General features: G+C 41.3%; 1 long non-coding RNA gene across 3 annotated transcripts in view; it reads left to right on the forward strand.

The window, feature by feature from the left end:
* The window catches only part of LOC116216294, a 51,414-nt gene that overhangs the window by 19,589 nt on the left and 7,936 nt on the right, over window positions 1-23,889 (forward strand). For 2 of the 3 annotated variants that reach the window (XR_004158784.1, XR_004158783.1), the window contains one exon: window positions 789-930. This is a non-coding gene — a long non-coding RNA (uncharacterized LOC116216294). Of the gene's footprint in view, window positions 1-788; window positions 931-15,566; window positions 15,664-23,889 lie in introns of all 3 variants that reach the window. The other variant, XR_004158785.1, reaches the window with a different exon arrangement.

Here is a 23,889-nt window from a genome sequence, read left to right on the forward strand (position 1 = left end):
GCTATTTCCAGTTAGAAAGCAAAGAAAAATCTTCATGTATGTTGAGCTGTTTCCTCTGTGTATAGAATTACTCTACCAAAATCTTTGGACCATGTCTAACTTCTTCATTAGCAGTAGAGGACCTGGCACTTGTCTTTTTGGAATCAAGTCCTTTTTTCCCCTCATCTTTGCTAGTTTAAGGGTTAAGTAATATTCAGTTGTACCAGAAAATTGGATCTGAATCAAACATAGCTCTTCTGTACTAAGGGGAAATGCAGTGCTGCAAAGCTATATTTGTGATTTGAATGGACACAGTTTGGTGTGTGATGAAATTGTGTCTGGTATAATTTCTTCCTTTTTACCTGCTTATCTTTCTATTTATAAATCCCCTTCCTGCAAAAGGAAAACTTAGAGAATTAGGTTCCCTGTCCAAATCTTAATGAATTTTCTTTGTGTGCAATAGCGTAGTACATGTCTGCATACTATTTTCCCACCTCATCATCTTCTGTTCGCAGAAGAGGTGTTACTTAGGGAGTGAGCAGACATTCAGTAGTTCTATTTTCCTCATTGTTCACTGTTGAAGATCCATGAATTATTTACACACTCTATTCAGAGCATATTTGGAAGACAATTATTAATTTCCTCCTGGTCTCTTTTCTGATGTTTAGTGCTGCAGTACCAAAATGCTTTGCAAATGTTAATTTACTTACTCGTGTACCACTCACTGGGAAAAGAGTTAACTTCATTTTAGTGCCCATGAACTATGAGACAAGAAAAGAGGTGAAAGATATCCCTGCTTGCATTTTCAGGTGGAGGCACTGTAGGTTTGATTCAGGACCATCCAGAGCATTGCCCTTGGCTGCAGCTGCACAGGCTCGAGATGTGTTCAAAGATGACTGCTGTGCCTACACTGCTAGCCCCACCAAAATCATGTTTGGCAGAGATGGAGAGGTAATGCAGCTTTTCAAGGTCTGGGAATCTCTAGCACTACTGAGTATGAAAACAGGGTGTTGAGTGGCCTTAGTGTTGTACCATGTGGTGGAGTATTTTGTGCCACAAGTCTGCTGCAAGACTGGTTGATGGCTAGTTCTGGAGGAGTTCTCTGGGACACGTTCGTTTCAGTATTTATATAAAATGTTCTGGACATAGAAATCAAATGCATACAAAGCGAGTTTGTGGATGATAATATGTTAGAAGTCGCTGTTTACTCCCTTGAGAGAAGAGGCATTGTGACAAATTAAAGGACTGGGCAATCACAAATCATGCAAAATTTAACAAGAGCAAGTTCTTAATCCTGGGACAGAACAATCCCAGAACAATTCCACGCCCCTCAGGAAACTGAAAAGATACTTTATGATGGCCTACAGCTTCCATGTGGGAGGAGTGGAGGGCAGCGCTGAGCTCTGATCTCTGTGAGGGTCTGAGGGAGTGGCATGGAGTTGTGTTGGGGAGGGCTGGGGGGTGAGGGAAAGGCTCTGCCCCAGAGACTGGTGAGCATGGCACAGGCTGCCCAGGGCAGTGGGCACGGCCCTGATGCCAGAGCCCAGGGAGCATTTGGACACCACTCTCAGACACAGGGTTTGGGTGGTGCTGAATAGAGTCAGGCATTCACTTGATAATCCTTTTGTTTCCCTTCCAACTCAGTATATTCAGTGATTCTCAGTCAAAATTTCTGGCACGGTCCAAAAGTTGCCCAGTTCTTTATCGATAGGACAACTTTGCTTACCATTGCACATTGCCAGCCCACTTCAGACTGTCTCAATCTATACAACTAATTGTCATTTTCCTGAAGACTTAGAGGTGCATAAAAGCAGCAAGGTTGCATTCCATAGGTGTTAAAGAGACAGTTAATAATGATTGGATGTCTCAGCTATTTAGGTGGTAGGATGTGATTTGTGGCTTTGAATACATTTCTACAAACAGAATGAGTCCAAAGTTGCTTTGAATACTTCTGAGCAACTGGACAGTGAAGACAATCTAAGCCAACAATTTCAGTCCAAAAATAAATGTCTTGCATCCACTCACAACCACAATTGACATACATAGGGATGTTGGGTGAGATCACAGCTTCATGAATTGCTACCCTTCTGCAAGAGAAGGATTAGCTTTCTCTGGAGATCCTTCATATTTCAGTGCATTGATGATACAGGACTTTGTGTAGTTGCTCAGTTTTATTCTCAGGCTGGGAAACCAAGACATCTTGAGAAGGAATTGAAATTAGTATACTGGACCTACGAAGACTCTGCTTTTGGCACTCCAAGAACCAATATGCCTGCATTTGACCTCAATTAGAGACTCACATCTCACTTACAGGTTGGCTTTTGTAGGACAAGAGTGCCTCTTGCTAAGTGTCTGCTTATCATACTGTGTTCAGGACTCAGAGTATCTCCTGATGACTAACTCCCCAAAAAAACACAAAACCCTCTTCCAAACAGCCAGCCTGAACACTGCAGAAATAAAAAAGAAAGCTGAAGGCTAAAATAATTATTATTGGGCTGTGCTTTGCTAGAAATCCAGAGACTGGATTCTCTTATAGTTGATACCCCCTTGGAGAAAGCTCTCCGAATCAGCCTTGTTAGTCAAGACTTGATAAAATAAATCTCATGTTATGTAAGATCTGATTTTGTAAGTTTATCGCCTTCTAAAGTGAGCTTAAAAAAAAAAAGTGTGGATGTTCTATTATGGAACAAAGCAGAGGAAAATGAAGTTGATCTTAGAGATGTGTTTTTTTCCATATTTTGTTGCTGACTAGGGGTTTTCCTTCCAGTTACTCACATACATCACAGGCACACAATCATTTATGTTTTCATTTTAGACCACTTTCTCCGTTCATATGATTCAGCAAAAAGAAGTTGCTTACAGCAAAACTTAAGTATTGTGACTTAAGGAAGGAGCATTTGTGGACCTGAACTTGTACAGCTGTATATGAGGGGTGTAGGTGGTCACAGGTCCCTTTCTTCTGGAGCATTCCTACCTTGGTGTCTTCAGAGGGAGCTGCCTCCTGTGCTGGATCTTGTCTTTGGGGGTTTTCATGGATAAAAACCATGAAATCAGTCAAAATCCTGGCATGAGGTGGGATGGCCTCAAGCCATTTTCTGAAGCTCCCTGAAGTTGCTGTTGGTAGGTTTTGGAAATTTTGCTCAGAAGATATATTAAATATGCCTTAGCAGAGGAAAGGATAAAGGCTGAATCATTCGAAGATGTGCAGAAATAATATTTAAGTGACTAAGGTGTGCTCTAGCACCTTATCTCACACCAGACCAGTAGGTCAGTCTTATCACAGCAAATTGATCTTAGGCATTGATTAACAGCACCTCTCGCTGCTCCCTAGAAAGGCGATTTTCTCAGCTTAGAAGAAGTAGGAAAAATACCTTAATGCAATATTTTGCACAGGGTAGTAAAGCTGCTTACTATAGCAATTTAAAAACCCCATAAAATACTGTGACTGTCCTTTCACTGAAGGAATAAGATGAATGAAGGAGTAAGGTGCCTTAGGAAATTTGGCTGATGGCTCCGAAGGCACTGGGACTCTCTGTCTCAGATATTGTCTATTTTGGAGATAAGGACTTTCCAAGAATGGGCTTTTGCTAAACTTTCATCATAACTAGTGGAAGGAATGGATGTTAGTGACAAAGAAATTACTTAAGTGAGCTGCCTTCTGGAAAAGCCTCTGCAATGCTTGGTGGTCTCACAAGAAGCATTTAATTTTTATGGCTATCAACAAGAATTTAGACAAGAAGCTTGTGAACACTATGAAAAGAGTAGTGGAGGGGATGACATTCAAACAGTAATTCTAGCACAGAACAATTATTGCTAAAACAGAAATAATAAACATCAAAACCCAATTTTTGAGACCTAAAACCTGCAAACCTTGTGGCTATGATTACAGAAAGGTTTTGGACCTCATTTCTGTTTCTTTTTCTTAGTATAAGAGGTGTTTACTACTACACAGGTAATAACTGGGCACTTACACATAGCTGTACAACAATACTATGGGTTGGCTATGGAGGGTTTTCTTCCTTAACAGTTTAATGAGTTACTGTGCAGAGATTGATAGACTGAGGAAAGGGTGGGAATACTAAGGAGGATTGGCTCTCAATCTGAAGGTGTGAAATGCATGGCAATCCTATCAAACAAGACTTACTGAGAATTTGTATGTATGTATGAAGTATGCTAAACCAAATCATATGACATTAGCGTCCCTGGAATTTTTCAGCCACAATAGTGCTAGAATAAGAGGTCTTTACTGAGAATGCATTCTTCAGTTATACGCTTTTGTCACTCTGAGTTTGTACTTTCTTGTGTTGACCTCATACAGTTCAGCTTCACTGTTCCCTGTTAGCTTAATAGAACAGCTTCCTCAAGTGACATTGCTTCTGTATTCTGGTTGGATAATTTAAACTTCTTAAATGGGAGATTAAGAGATAACATTTGCTAAATCATTAATCACATATAGTCTTGTTTGCAGGCTAATTTTTTTTTTTTTTGGTAGAGATAAATGAGTACTTGCTTGAAGAATGTGTGAACAAATCTGTGCAGACAAAACTTTGTTGCAGCAACCATTAACAACCATTAAGTGTCATGGGAAATAAACATGGCTGCAGTGAATAGGTGTTAAGAATACAAATGACTGTGCTTGAAAATTCTTGGTTATCTGAATTTCAAGCTGAATACAGCAACAATGCTAAAAGAATGAGTTTTTTTAATAAATAATTTAGTGCATGAACAAAGCCTGCATTCTATTTATATTCAGCTTTGGATTCCTCATGTTTATTTTTATTTTTTTTCCTGGTACAGGGGAGATGTGAAAGTATATTACTGGGCATATCTCTATAAGAAGGGATGTAATGCTGTGAGTGGTGGGACTAATTGTGCTGCAGAGCTTGACCCATGGCAATGGTTCTGCTATCCTCTCCACCCATGTCTGAGAGGCAAAAAGTGAGAAGGATATTGCATGAAGGAAGCCGAAAAGACTTTCTCATGTCCTCTGATCCCAGCAGCTCTGCTGAAGGGAGACCTTCAGTGGTTCTTGACAAGCACCCTAGAAGAGCACAGGTTGTGCTCCGTGGCACTGAAATGTTCATAACATAGAGTAAAACAAATGAGCAAACCTTGATGAGGCAACCAGTACACCAGCCTTACTCAGAGAGCCGAAAAGAGGCTCACAAAGGTATCTTTGTGAGTTTTTATTCCTATTCTGACTTTCAATTCTTGTCACATATCGCTTTAGTCCCTAAATAGCATCTTAGAGCTTTAAAGATCAGAAGCCCCTAGACCTCCTGCTAGTATAATAAGATTAGTTTCCTGCTAATTCAAGTGTGTCTGTGCATGTTTAGAGGATTGGGGCTGGAAGCGGAGGACACGGGGAGAAGAAGGCATGTTGAAGTATCTGGTTTCTCACTGAACTGCTAGAAACAATTATAATCTGTACCTTAAAACATCACAACGTTTTTCAGAAATACTTTTGTACTCCGTAACAGATAATTATTGCTGTACAGTCATGAGGAAGCACCGTACTCAAGAACAGTTGGTGTTCACTTTATAAGGTCTGCATTCAAAGATGAAAAGAAAAATGAATGGAGTTGTTCCTCCTCTCACTGAAATTCATTTGAGCTGATGGATTTAAATGCGTGTTTGTCAAATGCAGGTAGCATTTAGCTATGCTGTAAATCGCTGATGGCCATAGCTTGTGCATACTGATGTTTCATGAAAAGGATGTGCTAATGCTGCTTTTGCTTGATTTTATCAACTGTATTCAGCCTCACATTGAGTGGACTGAAGCTGTATATTTTAACATGGCTCTCCTTATTAAGAGTAGATTTGGTCTGGCTTGAGATAGAGATGTGAGAACAAATCAGGCAGGGAGCTGTCTCAGAATCTGAAGGTTTAGATGTAATTAACTTATTTTCAAGATGTTATCAAATTTAAGCAGTCAGTCCTTTTTGCCTGCACTTACAAGTCTTAAAAGATGGTGACCTGAGCTAGCTAAAGCCAAGGCTTTAAGAATCTCTAGCAATACTAGAGTTTTTTCTAACTCTGAAGTCATTTAACTGAAAGATTGAGGATTTATACAACACTCAGATGTATCAAGTCTGGAAACTGCTTCTTGTTTTCACATGGCATCCCAATCAGATGCTACCTGCCTTCTAGAAGGTATAAACAGATTCAACCCATTCCTTGGCAGTGTTGGAGAAAAACACCTTCTGTACTCCCTGGCAAAGCGTGGAGGTGCCAGTTAGTTTCTGTTTATCAGTGTAAGGAAAGAGCTGGAATGTACTTTCTGCCCTGTGTCAAAAGTAGAGATCAGAGATTGCTGTGTATTTCAGCCACAGACTCATCTTCAGGTGCATATGATGTCTCTTTTTTTCTTTTACATACAATTAATAATGGAAGCAGTTATCACACTCATAACAGCAGTGTTGCATTTGTACCTAGAAGACTGGTCTCCAATCTGAGATTCTAGGTTTTTCTGCAAATAAAACTTTGCAAATGTGCCAGCTCACTTTAGAGAGCTCCTTGTTATTTATCTTGTCTTGTGAATGAAATTTATGGTAGTGTTCACACAAAGCTTGCAGAATGTGTGAGTATTTTGAAAGGGGTTTTAAGTGTTTTGGAGATTTGCTTTCTCAAATACCTAATGGCTAGATGTGAAAACAGGCTTAGAAGGCATTAGGGCTGGAGTGGGTACTCTAATGCTACGCATTCTGACTGGAACGAGACGTTGTTTGTAGCAAATGATCCTACAGGAAATCTATAGGATTTCTGGATGCTAAAAGTAAGAGCTTCGATAGATACTGCTCCAAAGGTCTGGAGAGCAACACAGATTATTCTGGAGGATTTTTAGCTGTCCTGTGAAATTCAATGAGAAGAACAAAATACATTAGAGCGTTTTTGCAGAGTGAAAGACTATTTTATATGCATCCATGCAAGGTAGCTGAGATGGTCAAGTACTATCCTTTATTTTTGACTTTCATTTATCAGTCCCAAGTGCAGCCACAGAGAGAATTCTTCTAAAGATCTCTTTGGCTATGTATCTCAATTTGCACTTTTCCACAGCTCTCAATTTTCCCCCAAGTCCTAAACATACTTGGTGTTTTTCCTCCCTTTCAGTGACATACATTGTCCTTCCATGTTGTCTTATGTTGTCTTTCATTAATGCATTGGCTTCCACTTTTTATGTGCTGCAAACTACATCCTCTAATACCTTTGCCTTATTAACATTGTAAACACTTCCCCATCTTCTCCCATGCTGTTTTTCATACCTCTTGTAAAAATTCACAGAACCCTTCATTATATTCCTTCACATCCCTTTTGAAAACTCTCCTAGGCTGTGATACCCACAAGAAACCCCTTGCTAGCTGACCACATGCTGTGGGGACTGCTGTTCTTTGTGATGAGAGACAGCACCACAGCATCTCCTCCCATCAGGTGACACACTTTTATATTGCCTTCATTTCATTTATTGAGTTGACAGCGGGATTTTGATATTGCTGATTTGCAGCATGCCTTCACGGTCCAAGGTGTGACCGTGCCTCCATCCCAGTTAAGGAGCTCCTGAGGCTGCCAGCTGAAGGATCAGCAGAGCTTCTGCACACCCAGAGCAGACACTGTGTTGTTTCCTATGGCAGCACTTGCCCGTGGAAAGGCCAGGGCAGGGATCTGCCACAAGAAACTCTCTTGGGCAGCATGAGAGCCTAAAATAGAGAAGCAGCTCAGAAGGATGGCGTGTGCTCTCCTTGTTTGAGCCAGGATAAAAGTGTCTAAATGTATTTTCCTCTTGCCAAGGTAAAATTGAATTTCAGTTGTTTTCAGCTTTCTATTTCTGCACAGCTGTTATAATTAAGATCCAGGCCTCTAAACCACTGATGAACCTTTTGTTTTAAGCATTCATGATGATGGTGGAGCAGTGTTATGCCACAAGGCCAGTGTCAAGCAAGCTGTGTGGGCAATACAGACCTAGTGGACATACTTTCTACGGATGCAGGCATCTATTTGAGCAAGCTCTCAGGCACAACAAACTGTCACATAAGATTTCCATGATGAGCGGGCATGAAATTCAAATTATGGGCAACTATTGCTTTCCACTCTGCTGACAATTTATTGGGAATCACACTGAGTCTGTGCTGCAGGCCACTGCTTTAGCTTAACGTGATCTGACAGACAGTGCCCAGCACTGTGCATCATAACACAAAGCATCTCACAGCACATCTGAAGAAAGGAATGATCCTGGGGATGGAATGCTTCTTAAATGTTTTGTAGGGCAAGAAGAGTCTTTTTGCACTAAAATATTGGATGGAGGCATTTAGTTCTGATTGCCCTCCAAATCCTCAGAAAATAAGTCATGTTTTAAAACTCTTGTAATAATTACCCGTCATTTTTTTGCCTGTCCACCCTCCACAATGGGAGATGCATGGGACAGGAGGTAACCATGTTCCTGCTTGACCTGTGGCAGCCCACAGGTACTTACAGCAGCATCACGCTGACAGTGATTCCCTACCCAACTTCATATGGCATTTAAGCCAAAACATGCTGCCAGTTCTTCCTTCTGCAATACAAATTGCACTTAATCTCTTCTCCGTAATTTAACTGGGAAACAATATAATTCTCTATCTTCTCCCCAGGTGATCAGAACTGCTGATGCTATATCAGAAAAAATCGTGCCTAGAAAGTCAGTTGGGCACAAATGGCTTCTTTGTATATAAAGTATCTAACTGCATTTCAGATCTCATTATAATTTATTTTGCTTTTCCCTTCTCTACTCCTTTCCATCCAGTATATTAGGTCCTACACAGGCTAAAAACTCATAAAATTTAATGTATGAGTAAAACTTTTCACTACTCTTTTACAGCAGGTTTCAAATTCATTCAAATAATGAGAACCTTCACTTGCACGGCCCATGTCTCAGCCAGCCTGGCTCCAAATAAAAGGCTCGTTTCTGCAAATACCACATTTCAGCAAGGCAAGTGGCAATGCATCCAGGCACATAGCCATGCCAGTATGGGCTACTCTCCCTGAAGCTGGCAATGGCTAACATACCAGCTGCCTTTGCAGTGTCTAAGGCAGTTGTGGTCCGTAGCTTGTAGAGTTGCTGGAGGAGCCTGATTCGAAATGATACAGGAAAGCTGTGGCCCTCTGCTTGACCTCTATGTGAAGATAGATGTCATCGTGTCCCTGGAGAGATGTGGTGTACTTTCTGTTATTTCACTGCTGTACTGTATGAGCTGTGCCAATAAAAGGCCAATAGACTCCTTGCTGAGGAACTGCCAATGGTTTGGTGGAGGTAGTCACAGGCTGCCGATGCAATTATTATAGGAGAATATACAGATGCAAGTGGTCTTGAGTGCAAAAGACTGGAGGGGTTGGAGGGCTGTGCAGTTTAGCAACTGCACTGCTCTATCTGTGCGGAAAGTTAAATGGTAGCCTACAGGAGCCTGTCTGCAGTCTGTTGGCTCCTGATCAGCTCTGTTCAAAAGCAGTGTTGTAGTAAAGGCATAAGGAAATGCAGAAGCTTCGTTCAGAGTGGAATTAAGGTTTTATATGGATTTACATTCATTTACCAATTTCTGATTTTCAAGGCGCAGCTTTTCCTGAATTAGCAAGTTCCATCAGCTATAACCCGAGCTCTTCACTTTGAGTTCAATCCCTCATTTTCTCTGGCAGGAATAAAAGCATTCGTTGTAAGAGTTAGGATTATACAGAGGGCTGCAATTGTCATCTGTATTTTCACATGATGGCTTGGATAATGGATGTGTCATTTCTGAGTGTTTTACACCCTCTTCTGTTTATACTTTGCAGGCAGTGATATGGATCCCATGATCATCCCCAGATCAATTTCTGTATTTCAGTATTGCAAAGTTCTGCTTATTTTATTATAAGGAAGTAATGGTAGCTATTTGAATACTTGCTGCAGCTTCTTGCCCTCAGCTGCATCACCTCCTACCTCATCCTTGCCTCTGCCTTGCCTGAGAAATTGGTTTTTTGACTGGCACTTTCCCCAGCTGTCTACTGTGATGAGCTAGCTGTGATGAGCTAGCCAATGTTAGGCATTATACTGCTGCACCTCCCTTAACTAGAAGTTTCTGCATCTCTTTTCTCAGGTATGAGTGTACAGGTGAAATCAGATGGACTCATCTGACCAGTACAGCTTCTCTTCATGCCAGCCACCTCTCCATAGTGCTGGGTGATTAACGCTCCTTGAGGGTCTAATTAGAATGAACTGAACCACTAGAATGGTTCAGTTAATCAAGTGCACAAAAAGATTATAAGGAGTTGTTCTTTCTTGGAGGGGAGTGTGTAGGGTAGATATTTCTGCTTTCAGCAGCTGAGATATCGGATAATGTCTGTCCCTTGTGGGGTATGGTATCTGGCCTATAAACAGAAATGGTTTTTCAGATGTACGTAGTGTGCCACATCTGACTGCTTGCAATGCTGTGAGCTGAGTGAGCTTCAGTCCTGAGGCTCCCAGCTTCTGCATACCTGGCCAGGTTCTGCAGATCAAAGCCCTGGCTCAGCAACCTTCTAAGGCTGGTTACATTTCATGTCCAGCACACCTGTAAGACTTAGGAAAAAAACAGTATCACATGCTCTTGCCTTTCCTAGTCCAGCTCACAAAGGGGAAGTGAACACAGGGACAGCAACCTTGATGCAGAGCAGGGATTGTTGGAGGCTTTCCTGAACACCTCCCTGCACCGTCTGGCACAGCTCAGCTTGAAAGGTGTACTGGTTTGCCTTGTTTGTGAGGACAATAGTCGAGACCTTGAACTTCAAGAGAGTGAACTTCAGGTTGTTTAAGGAATTGCTGAACAAGATATCCTGTGAAGAATTTCTTAGAGACAAAGGAGTGGAACAAAGCTAGTTATTCTTTAAGGATGCCTTTCCGAGAGCACAAGAGTTCTCCATCCCTCAGAATAAGAAAGGAGGAAGGGGAGGCAGGAAACCACACCACAGGGATCTGCTGTGTGGGCTGCAGTGTGTGCTTGCAGCCCAGAAGGCCAATGGTATCCTGGATTCCATCAGAAGAGGGGTGTTCAACAGGGCAAGGGAAGGGATTGTCTTCCTGTACTCTGCCCTCATGAGGTCCCATCTGGAGTACTGCATAAAGGAAAGGTGTGGAGCTTTTGGATAGGGTCCAAAGAAGGCCATGAAGATGCTCAGAGGGCTTGAACACCCCTCCTATGAAGGTAGGCTGAAGGAGCTGGGCTTGTTAGCCTGCAAAAGAGAGGGCTGCAGGGAGACCTCGCTGCAACCCTTCCAATATGTAAAGGATATTTATAGACATGAGGGAAAACAACTTTTAGAAGGCTAGATAGTGATAAGACAAGGTGGAATGATTTTAAATTAAAGTAAGGGAGATTTAGATTGGATGTTGGGGAAGTTTATTTAACTGAGAGTGTGAACAGGTGCTGGAACAGATTACCCAAAGAGATTGTGGATGCTCCATCCCTGGAGGTGTTTAAGGCTGGGTAGGATGGGGCCATGGGCAATGTGATCTAGCACCTGATCTAGCAACTGGCATTCCTGCCTGTGGCAACGGATTTGGAACTTGGTGATCCTTGATATCACTTCTAACCCAAGCCATTCTATAATATGATTCTATGAAATTGTCTGATCTGAATAGCTAGACATTCTGACTGATGGCAAGTTAAACATGAGCAAGCAGTGCCCTAGCAGCCCTAAGGGCCAGGCACTGCACTGCCAGTGGGCAAGGGGAGGGATTGTCCCATCTGCTCTATGCGCCTTCTGACTTGGGATAATCTATGACTCTGTAACAGCAAGGTCCTTCATTATGCAAGGAGATGCTATCCTTTTAATAATCTGGTTGAGGAAAACAGAGCAGGAAATTTGTTATGTTGCTTTCCTTCCTACCTTGCTAGGCTACCTACACTCATATTGCTTTTAACCTCTTGTTGCCCTTATCTGCACTGCCATTGCATATGTGAGCCCTCTGATCATTTCTGCCTCTCGCATGCTCAGTCCCCTTCCCCTCCCCTCACTTCAAGCATTTGCATGTGTCTGTCAATTTCTCTTTGAAATTACTTCTAAGCATTGTCTGTTTTTCTCAGATCACATCTTCCCAAGATAAAAACCGCTATAATAAAACCCCTTTTGACAGAGTCAAGCAGCAGCAACATTTGTTTTCCTTTTTCCAGACTCCTGCCAGTTCTCTGATCTGAGCTGACACTGACTGAGTGTAGGTCAGATTTGGTGGCTACTGCATGTCCCCCCCGGCCACTCGGTGGATGTGAAATCTGGCAGCCGAGGCAGCCTTTCAGCTACTTGGCCTACACACGTGCTGTGTAATTTGTTTGCTCTGTGAGCAGTAGGTTCTATCTTTATATCTCCACTGAGCTTAACTCTCATTGCGTGTTCTTGGAAACGGTGCCGTCTCCAGGTGTACACTCGATGTCATTAACTGAAATAATTGTTATTTGACCCCATTTTGTGGAAGTGCAAAAATTCATGGAAGCCTTCCCAAGATGTCTGGGCTGTCATGGTAACAGATGGGAAGGATTTCATGTAACCACCTAATTATGCAGCACAGGAGGTAAGTAGTGAGCAGTGCCGTACCGCATAACGTGGCACAGTCCTGTGTTGCTGTGATGAGGAGTGTCTGCAGTGAGTTGTTGTGGGGATACTAGCAGAAGGGGGACATAAATGTAAAGGGAGAATGGAAACTTAAAACCCAAAGAATATAAATATTCCCCTACTGGGGAGGAAATGCTAACAAATGCAACAAATTCTTGAGAAGAGCCTGGGCATTTGCAAATAGGAACCTGTGATAAATCATGGTCCAAGGGTAGCTGAATGTTCTTCCCTGGCCTTTCCTTATGTTTCTTAATAACTAATGCAAAGATATATTCATCTTTAAAATAATCAGAAATAATCTTTTAAGTAACTCTAAATAAGGTAAAAATGTTTTGTATAGATTTAACCAGTCTTTTTCTTGTTTGCTGGTAGAAAACTCCCAGTTGACATCTGCTTGCATTTTCTATTAATTCCTGGATATCCAAACTTCAATTAGCCTAACCAATGTTACACTGGTGTAATGTGACTACTGTTTTGCATGCTAAATTGGTACTTATTATTATATATTATGTTCTAGTGGGAGGTATCCCTGCCTATAACAAGGGGGTTGGAACTAGGTGATGTTTGAGGTCCCTTCCTACACAAACCATTTTATGATTCTAATGCATTTCTCTCTCTGATGGCTACATGATACTTAAGCCATCTGCATTTATCAATTCAAAGAGTCACACACTAGTTGACATTGAAAGGCATGTCTGGACGTCATCTGTTCCAAGCCCTCTGCTCAAGCAGGGTTACCTAAAAGAGGTTGTTCATGACCGAGTCCATATAAGTTTTGAGTATCTCCAAGCTGGACCTACTAAAAGAGCTGCAATTATAGGATGGCTCCATATCATTGAGCAACCAGACCACTTTAGATATCACAACCTGTTTCAGAATCAGTTCTGCTTTAATGGGGTAGTGAGCACTCTGACTTTTAAATAGAAAAGGCCATCACCCTTAGCTTTGTTAACACAACTATTCTGTCTCTTAAACCGGTAACATTACCAGGAAGGTACTAGCTGGGCTTAGTTGGTGAGCTGTGCTAGGAAATGAGTGCTTTTAGAGATTCTTTTGCTGTAGTGATTCAAAATAATGGTGCTGTATTTGGGATGGATTTGATATTCCCATAGAAATACAGCAGCTCACGGTAAAGCTAAAAGAAGTGGAAAGATGTGAAATAGAGCAAATACAGTGAAATGACCTTTCACTATATACGACCCATGAAAGTACTTTTGGAGCCTACTGCAATGGCAACAAAGTTCATTCTTCAAATGGTGTGTTTGTGTAGGAACATTTGCTGCCTAAGGCTGATCCTCAGGGTAAACCACTGGCATTACTGGAATTGGTGTGGAACTGCTACTTAGAGACTTCACCCCCTCCTTTACCAATGTGTTGTTAGTTCAAATTAAGCCAATTAACTTAAACAGGAAAAAAATCTGAGGTAGATTCACTCAGACAGTATTCCAGAATGTTGATGAAAATTGAATGAATTTATTTATATAAATCAATGTATAATCTCAGTTTCATGATCTTGATACAAGTAGTTATCAATGGAGGAGTGTTATGACTGAATGTACTTTTTAGACCATAGCCTGTGAGTGATGCTGCTGATGAGGGGTACTTTTTTTTTTTCCCCTACATCTGTCTTGGTTCAAACCTACTAGGATCTATCCTGCCCATGGCAGCCTTTAGGAAATGATGAGTAAAGGAGATGACCCCAGCTACGCACCCAGCATTAGGTGCTTTGATCCACAGCCAGGATTTGGCTATAACCCCAGCCCTATGGCAAAAGATGGAGCACCAGGCTGTGTGGTACAGCAGGCTATGGCAACAGCCTTTCCCTGACCACCAAGCCCCTGTCAGCAGGTCTGCTGCAGCCTCCTCGTGCCCCACTGTAATCTTTCTGGTTTGCAGTGAGAAATGGAGACAAAAGCAACTTGGCTGGCTGATGACTTTATTCTGGTCAGCAAGTGAATACCTTTCTTCCAAGAGATTGCACCATGGGCACTCCAGCTGCCCCCATGGCAGTCCATGATGCTTGCATTCGTGTGGATCCTCTGATATTGGTTGTCTTCTTGTGCCCTGCATCACCTTGCTGATCACCAGATGTTGAGTTTTGGCCTGGGAACTGTGTTCTGAATATGAGATGTAGGAACAGGACCTTGTTGGAAAGGGATTTTTTTTTTTTGTTTTCCTAACAACTTACTTTATTCAGTACATTCTGGCCAATTGGTTAGTTTATGGACTAAAATGGCTTTTGTTCCAGAGCTAAGACAAACACTGGATACTTAAAAATAACCTTACAGATACTGCAGTGATAATCTGATTTTAGAACATACGTCAACATACGTCTTTTTCTCTATCAAGAATGATAGACAGGTAAGAAAATAGCTTGAGTGTAGCTCTCCATTCCAGCTGGCAGAAAGGATTCACTTATCTTCGACTGGAATTTCCAATAAATCTATATTTAGTAGCCTTCATAGTCTATCACTTGATGGAATTACTTTTCTCCGTGAATGTGCAATAAAGTCTGACAGTGATATATGTGAGTACATTAAATTTTCAATGGCCGTGTTATGAACAAAGGTGATCTAACAAAAATAATGTACTTTAAGGAACAGATAGCAGGGCCCTGTTTCTGATCTCATTGACAAGGTTTAATGGTAGTAGACCTCTCTTTACATTAGTGAAATCATTCATTTCTATGAATGTATGGGAGAGGAGGCCTTTCTTCTGCAGGCCAACTTCACTTCTCCTGTACTTCCATACAAATGAATGATTTTTAATGTAAAGTGTATTATTTTTTTGTTGGATCACCTTTATTCGTGTGGTCTAGTTCAGTGAGCCAGAGATAGAGATTCATTAATGAAAAAAGAGAACCAATTATGTATATGACAGAGCCTGAGAGAACTATCATTATCCTACCTAGAAAAAAATATTCCCCTCAGCAGACGCTGATTTCCCTTATGCTGTCTCCCATTTATGTTTGGAAAGCTAAATCTGTGCTCTTTCTCAAATAGAGGAAAATCTTCATGCTGGTAGCTGAGTCTCTGTGGGTTCTTGATGGTTATTATCTACTCCTCCAATGTGGTTAAAGATCCAGCTCTATTTTTAGAGGTAAGAAGAAGATTTGTATTTGCTTGAGGATTATGGTTTAAAGTGATCAATGAGCTCCTGTGTTTTATTGTGACAGGGTACTTTGCATGTGCATTTTTATCTGTGCTTTACCTGGGAAAACTGTTGTTGCACAGCCCTTTGCTTTTTTTATTCCCCCTTTTAATTGTGCATGTTTATAGGATTATTTTCTGGATAACCCTGTGCAGGAAGGTTTCTTGTATTCTAGGTGAAAGGCAGTGCCTTTTTATCACTGTGCTAAAGCTGAAAGTCAGTTTGAGCCCTTCTGCGTACCACTTTTTATTTATGGTATCATTACAGTTTGTTTCAGAAGACCAAACCCTCGGCAAAGCATTCAGGATACTTATCTAGCAAACACTGTCACTTACCTACAGCTGGAGTCCAATCTGATGCCTTAAATTCTAGCCTCACATAAAGATAATACTTTTAATCAGAAAAGTGAGACAAGATATAAGAGCTTGCTTGCACTATCTGTCAGCAGGGAGCTGGAGTGAAATCAGGACAAAGTCTAAGCTGTTGTTTCCAAAGATGCCTGCTTTTTGAGCTGTGAAGGCTTATTAACAGCAGGGTGAGATAAATGGGTTATCGTGTGGAAGGGGCAGGGTGAGCCTATGCTGCGCTGGCTTGTGCTTGGCAGCTGCTGCACCAGTGCAGGGAACCCCTTTGGAAATGTCAGACAGCAGGTCCTCAGCTATGGGGAGGTGAGCAACATGCCCTTTGCTGCATGGCAAATCATTGCTAGGGGTGCAAGCTGCAGAAGCGTGGATGAGGTACAGATCCTATCTCTGGCTGTCCAGTTGGGGCTGCAGGTTTGCTATTGAAGAGGCTGGAGATGATGGGCCAGCAACACTGGTGGGTTTACCTACGTTCACTGCTGCAGGGAGAGTGGGTCAAATCATTTTGCCTCTTCTTGGAGGCCATCAACTACTTTCTATAGAAAGCCTCAGCAGAGTCTGGCCATAGTTGTCTAACACAGCCCACTGATTGCATTCTAGATGTAGCTAAAATTTCTAATGCGATATCCCTGGTTCACTTCCACTTCTTCTCTTCTATAAAGGATCAGATTAGAACAGACAGAAGTTCTAATTAAATTAGTGCAGGAGCTGATTTACTCAGATGAGAGTAAATTCCTGACTGGTGGAGATCAGGCTCTCTTGAGCTGTGATAATTTCTGCATGGAGAAGAAACGATTTTTCTTGAAAGTAAATAGCTGAATATTCAGCTGAAATATCTGAACTAGATGTAAATGCATAGTAATATTTATTAGCTCGATGAAATTCTACTGGAATAAAAAGTGTCATTATCATCACCCTATAACTGAATGCATAGAGAAGTGCTGTTCTTACAGCACTTAAAAACAGCACTTAAAAGCAGCAGTGCTGTGGGACAGGACAAAGGTAATTTAAGCAGTTACAGATCTAAATCAGAAAGATTTCATTGATCTTAAAGCTTAGTTGTAGCTTTCTATAAAGTATAAATATTAATTGGCTTTGAATAAAAGACAAAAGGCACGCTATTCTTAAAACCCAGCTTGGGTTTAGGTGTGTGAATCTACTACTGCAATTCTCACATAATGATTAAAATATATTTCTGAACCTCGCTGCCTTAATCTGCATGCTAGTTTTTAGTATTATGGAGAAATAATATAAGTACTTATGACCTCGTTGAAGACACTCAATTTTTAAAACCCTGTGCATTCAATGTTTATACACTACTCAGCTGCAAGGAACTGGAGTTCTTAGTCCAGCTAGAACATTGCTATGCACCTACAGCAACTACAAAATTCCTTCCATAAGGCAGTGCTAGGTCCAAATGAGACCTTCAAGCACTTTACATCAACTCTCAGAAACAATATTTTGGGGAACATGCCCCTCTCACAGCAAGACTGGTAAAAGATGCCATCAGTTGAGCAGAAGGGAGCTGCACATAGAGCTGCTTAGAAGCACACCTTCTGATCAAAACATCAAGACACCATAGAGTCAAACCTGTCCTTGGGAGTATGCATGAGGCTAAGTTTGAACAGCAGTTATTTGGCTCCAGGTCTCCATCTGCATGAGAAGCAGAAATTGAAGTGTAGTTGTGAAGACAGTGAGCAAAATTCATAGCATGCCTGGATGCTCTCACTCGAGGGTTTTAAGTGGCTGTAGATCTCTAGTTTATGCCTCAGAGAATTAAATTATTGTGAATTAAAGACTCTGATGCACAAACTCAGGTGATTCATATGGGGAAGATTTCCTTCCTCTGTCTGGAGACTTCCAGCAGGGTCACAGCTTGACCTGCCTTCAGCCTCTCTGCAGCACTGCGCTTATCACTCTGACTTATTAATTACTTGCACAATCAATTGTGGTTTGCATTAGCTCTTGAATCAATGAGCTGTGGCAATGGGAATTAGACCTTCCCAGTCCCTTGAGCTCTTGCTTTGATGATACAGATAAGCAGAGAGAGCATGCAGGTGGGACAGGCAGCATCCTCTATCACACCAGCTAAATGTTGCAGGACAGGACCCTGAAGCCATCTTAGTATCTTCTTGCAGATGTGCACTGCCTTGTGGATTGGCCTCAATGTGCCCCAGTATGCCCGCCCTCCTGGGGTGAATAAGAGGGGGAGCATGGCAGGGTTTCTTCAGCGTGGGATTCCCATAGCAATAGTCAAGGGCACAGGGCTGCCCTGAGATAACTTTTTTCGAATCATTAGTGAAACTAAACCCTATCCCTTTACTGCAAAGTCTTCCTGTCATGGAGAATCCAATTTACCTGTGATTAAGTATAAATGTTGTTTAAAACTGCACTGGTTTTCCAGTCTCATTTTTCCCAGCCTCAGGTTCTAGCCATCTGCTCTTTGATGTATTTGACTGCTAGATAAGAGCATGAATTCTGCTCAGGCTTTTTGAGCAGGTAGAATTTTTTAGAACCTAACCGAGTAACTCCTGCAACTTGATGGGATAGATATCTGAAGCATCTAAAATCAGTTGTTCTTAAATGTGTTATCATATTCCCTAATCATTCTCAGGGATACGTGTTGAATTTTTTCCTACCTTTTTAGAGTTTTTTTGAGCAACAGACACAGTATTTCCATTGCAGGTGGATAAGTTTCACGTGCAGAGAAAATCTAAGCTCCCTACTTCCATCCGTACTCTTTAATTATGTACCTAATGATTACATTTGTCCAGGGCCACAGTGCTGTACCGAGAGCTCACACTGAACTGATTACCTGCAAATCTCTCCCGCTGAAGATAATGTTTGTTTACTTTAGACAGCCAAGGGAGGATTTATCCTGCTGCTACCTTGAAGTGCAAATACTCTGTCTTGGTGGTTGTGCAAAAACATGCAGGATGCCATTCTCCCCATATGAAGAGCTGGACTCTTCAGCCCACATGGTACTTCACAAGGACTTGCTCATGTGAAGACTGGGAGGCTGTCTTCATGCGAGTATGCTGTGTCCCACAGTTTGTCTATGGATAGGAGAAAGAATTTAAATAGCCTGCCGGGTGCCAAGCGAACAGAGGGGGATACAGCACTGCATCTGGCACCTTTCTGGCATGATCTTTGTTATCAGGTCTAGCTGCACTTGTCAGATTGTCTCTGCAGACCAAAATTGAGAATAGTTGACACTATATCCCTGAGGGCTGCTCAGAGCTAGCCCCTGCAGCTCATCCCAAGGCTGTGCAGAACTACCTGAGGAATACCCACCAGTGAAAGCAAAATAGCTAACATGAAGCATGTATATTTCAGTATGAGCCCTGGATTAACAGTGCCTGGGGGAGGGTGGAGCTATCCATCAGGGTATCTGTATTAGAAAATGAATATTTGGTGTTCCAGGCCTCTGTTGGTGCTGCAAGTTGGAATCATGATAAAGTGGGTTGCCCGTAGCCTGTGTTAGTGGAGTGAAAGCTGGATGCAATCCTTTACATCCTAGAGAAATGATATTACTTGTAGAATTGGAGGCATTTTATATGTGCTACCACAGTGGATTGCACAACCTGTGGTTACCCAAACCAATGCTGTTAATAACTTTGATGTAATAGGTATATATCACTATGCTGTATGGACATACAGAAGAGCTTTCTTTGGAAGAGGAGGTGACCTCTGGACTTCAGTATTATGTGATATAGGTAAGGGAGGAAAGCACATCTAAGAAAAGCTTTGGATGTAATTCTCCACAGCACCACTTCTAACTGAGAGAGGGAGTGTTTTACACCCCTAATGTGTTGGCATTGCAGAGCTGCACGTGTCAGCACACCAGAAGTAGCAGAGGAAGGCTGGAAGGTATATGAATTGACTTGGGTCTATGTCTCTTGCCCATCTCTGGGGAGTTACCTCCTAAAATGACCCAAAGGATTTAAAAATAGCATACAATTGATGGTGAATTAACAGACACTAACACAGTAAGTTGCACCAAGTCATGTTGCTTAAACTCAAGGTTACAGTCATGCAAAGAGCTAAGGCACTGAGGGGTTTAAAGAAGAGCAATTCTTTAATAGTCTTTTTAAGAACATGAGAAGCTTGGGCCATAAACAAGAGGAATTACACATTCCCATTTGTGAAAAGAAATTGGATATCATTAGTATTATTGAGAGCTGGTAGCAAGAGAAAGATAGCCAGAGTGCCCAAATCACGGCTCATAGCCTCTGCAGGAAAACTAAATTAAATAGCTAGTGTGTATATATTTTGGGTACCTGTAGCCTGGGAGGAGATCTCTGCAAGAAAGATGCTGTCCCCTAAAGTGATTTATCTAAGAGCCTCTTACATGCTGAAGTTCACAGACCTCCATACAGAAGGACTGGGAGGCAGTAGGTTACCGACAGTGTCCCCTTATAATTTAAGTGAGATAAGTAGAGGGAATAAGCAGTTGCTAAAACTTCTTTCCTTCGAATTTCTAAAAACGTTAGGTAGTTTTCTAAGAACAAACAAAAAATAAATATTAGATATTATTAGGAAAAAACAGTGTTAGGTCTTGTTCTGTTACATAAGGCAACGATCGCTGAGCAAGAAAGTAAATAGCACTGATGAAATGTGAGTGCTAAACCCCAACTGCATTTGCTGATCCTAACTGGAAGACAGACGTGCTCAGCAATCTCTCTTACTTTCTCTCTGCTGTAAAAAGGGATAATTCTCAAAAGCCCAGCTGATAATGAGAAAAATTGAAACATCAGAGTACAGATGATAATAGAAAACTCTTCAAGAGAGGTTTATTAAATTTCAAGCCCCTGAAATTTGGTAATAAGGGAAATACAAGCTACAGACAGCTGCAGATTAGAAGTGGGATCAGCAATTATATGAGAAACTGGATATGTTTGCACATTCATGTTAACAGAAAGTAAACGGGAATGTGATGCTCTTAAAATTTGGAAAATAGATAAAAGAGGCTGAAGACAATGCTGAACAGTGTAAACCTCCCTGTTTTAGTAGGAGTCCAGGGAGGACCACAAGGATGATTAAGTGCCTGGAGCATCTCCTGGATGAGGAAAGGCTGAGTAACCTGGGTCCATTCAGCCTAGGGAGAAAACTGAAGGGGGATCTGATAAATGTTTATAGATATCTAAAAGGAGGTAGGAGGTAAATGGATGAGGTCAGGCTCTGCTCAGTGGCGTGTAGCAATAGGACAAGGAGTAATGGCCTGAAATCTGAATATAGAAAGTTCCATGCAAACATGCAGAAGAACTTTTTTACAGTAAGGGTGATGGAGCACTAGAACAGGGTTGCCTAGGGAGCTTATGGATTCTCCTATGGAGATATTCAAGGCCTGGGTGGATGCCTACCTGTGCAACCAATGGGAGAGTGTCCATTTCAGCAGGAGGTTGGACCCCTCCAATTCTGTAACTCCTCAAATGTATGAGGAACAGATAAGACCTTAGCCTTGACACATGGAAGGTCACAGTCAAGAATTACAAAATGATCAGTCTCTACACTAAAAAAAGTAGAATTCCTTCTATAACGGCACTGTTGGTAACTTAAAGATTTAGGTAAGGCAAACTTCTCAGAGAGTGATAAAATCCTTTATTAGACCTACTATCTCTGTGATCAGTGCTGTCAGTCTAATAAAAAGAGCACCTATCCCCTGAAGTTTTGCCTCAGGACTGGTCAATGATGGTTTTTTCCTATGGTCAAAAAGAAGCAGAATGATGGCTTTGTGTCTCAGCATGGTAACAAACACTTTGTCTTCTGTTCTTAATTAGGGAGGATGTTAAATAACTATTGAAGTTAAGCACTTTTAAATCTCGGGACTCTGGCGCCTGCATCCAGAAGTATGGAAAGGATTGCCTGAGGAGATGTATGACCTGCTTGCACTGATTTCTAACAAGTGTTAGAGCACGAGGGCCGAGGAATGCCAGAGCTAATATTGTGCCACTATTTGATAGGGTAAATTGAATGACCCAGCAAATTATAGACCAATTAATCTCCTGGCTCTCTGGAGGATAAATCACGTAAAAGGAAGGATTCATAGGTAAGGAATTAAAATAATAACCAAAGCGTTGCTGTAGATTTATGAAACATCACTTTGCTCTGTTTAATAATGTCAACATCATATATTTTGATTTCTGCAAAACAATTGAAATCCGCCATCTTGATGAAAAGATTAGTAGTCTGCAAATACCATGGTGGGCCCTTCTAGGTGCTTTGTATAGCAATTAAGCTGCTAAATTACAGAATGCAACTGTGAATGGAAAATTGTGATTCAATAGAGGGTATGCTTGTTGCATTCAGTATTGTATTCAGCACTGGTTTAGAAGTTTAGCAACTACCAATTTGGTGATATTTAGCAATTGCTCTTTGCTATAATGAATGGAAATAAATACAATTCTGTAAAGCTTTTGATAGTGGGGAAAGTGGTGGAGTGGTCAGTAATGTTGGAGGGAAGACTGCCGGGAGTGCGTAACAAATGACCAAGGGATGAAGCACAATGTGTCTCATTAACTGGCATGTAGCTTCCAGCACAATAAGGTTCAGATCTGCTATGTTATGTGTCTTGTTTATGCAATACTGAGAAGTGAGCTATTAACTGTATATGTCTACTTACATTTTGGAAATAGCCAGCCTTGTAACACAGCATGAAAAAAGGAGTAAGAACAGAGATTGGAAAGAGATTCAAAATGGACATAAATACATTAATGCATTTAAAAAGTAGAACAATAATCACTCATGGAGGCATCTTATATAGGCTTCTGTTGGGGTCACTTCCTTTGCAGGAAACTTAGCTGCAGATGGTATTGAGTGACGTTTTTTGGCTGATCCGACGTGTTGCCTTCTATGGACTTTGAAGTATTGAAAGTCAGAGAAGTCATAGTGGGTTAAATAAGCAGTAGCTTCAGGCCAAAGAGGTGAGAAAGCTCAGGACACTGCAGGAAGGCTTGGGTCTAAGGGTGGTTGGGGGTGTCTGTACATTGAAGGACTGGGCTCTTCCATAAAGCAGCTCATTATATTGCTGTTTATGCTGATAGAATCACATTACTTTTTTCTTCCTCCTGTACAGATTCTGAACAAATTTAGCTTTGCCTTTATGGGCAAGTGGTTCTTTCTTATGAACACAAACATTCAGCTTGGAAATCTCAAACCACCTTTACAATCTCCATCCCCACATTTAAAGTCTCTGGATGGCACAAGCTGCAGAACTCCTGTCTGGCTTTTATGAAATCAAACCCCGAGGCAAAACTCATAAAGCAACCAGATGGAAAAGAATGATTTTATTTTGAAGTGCTTTGTGTTTTACGTTGTATTAAAATATATTTTGCTCTAATCTATTCCTAGCTTGCAAACAGAATCTAAGAGGAGATAAATATGATGCAGATAGTGCAGTGACCCGATACATTTACCATTACCATATACTTGTAGAAGCCTAATGAAATAAGAATATTTTCAATTCCACGTGAATAAATATGTATTTTAATAACAGCTAATGCCATTTTGTAAAGGGAAGCACACTGGAAGGGTTCTTTAAGAGAAGATTAACTCGTTGCAAAGTCCTTTCCTAGAAAGTGACTGTAAAGAAATACAAACTTACAAAATACCATCCTTAACACGGGGAAGTCTCAGATCCATTTTGTTCTTCCTCCCTTAGGAAAACTGAAAGGCATTATTAAGGCATATCAATCAATTGTGGTAGCACCTTTATTGCCTAATATTACCACCATGTACATACTGATAACTTCTCTACGTATTGTTTACATTGTACATCTTACCAGTGCCTGCTTTCTCTGTGTAAAATTTCTCA

The sequence above is a fragment of the Meleagris gallopavo genome, chromosome 2 (assembly GCF_000146605.3).
Source record: "Meleagris gallopavo isolate NT-WF06-2002-E0010 breed Aviagen turkey brand Nicholas breeding stock chromosome 2, Turkey_5.1, whole genome shotgun sequence".
NCBI lineage: Eukaryota > Metazoa > Chordata > Aves > Galliformes > Phasianidae > Meleagris > Meleagris gallopavo.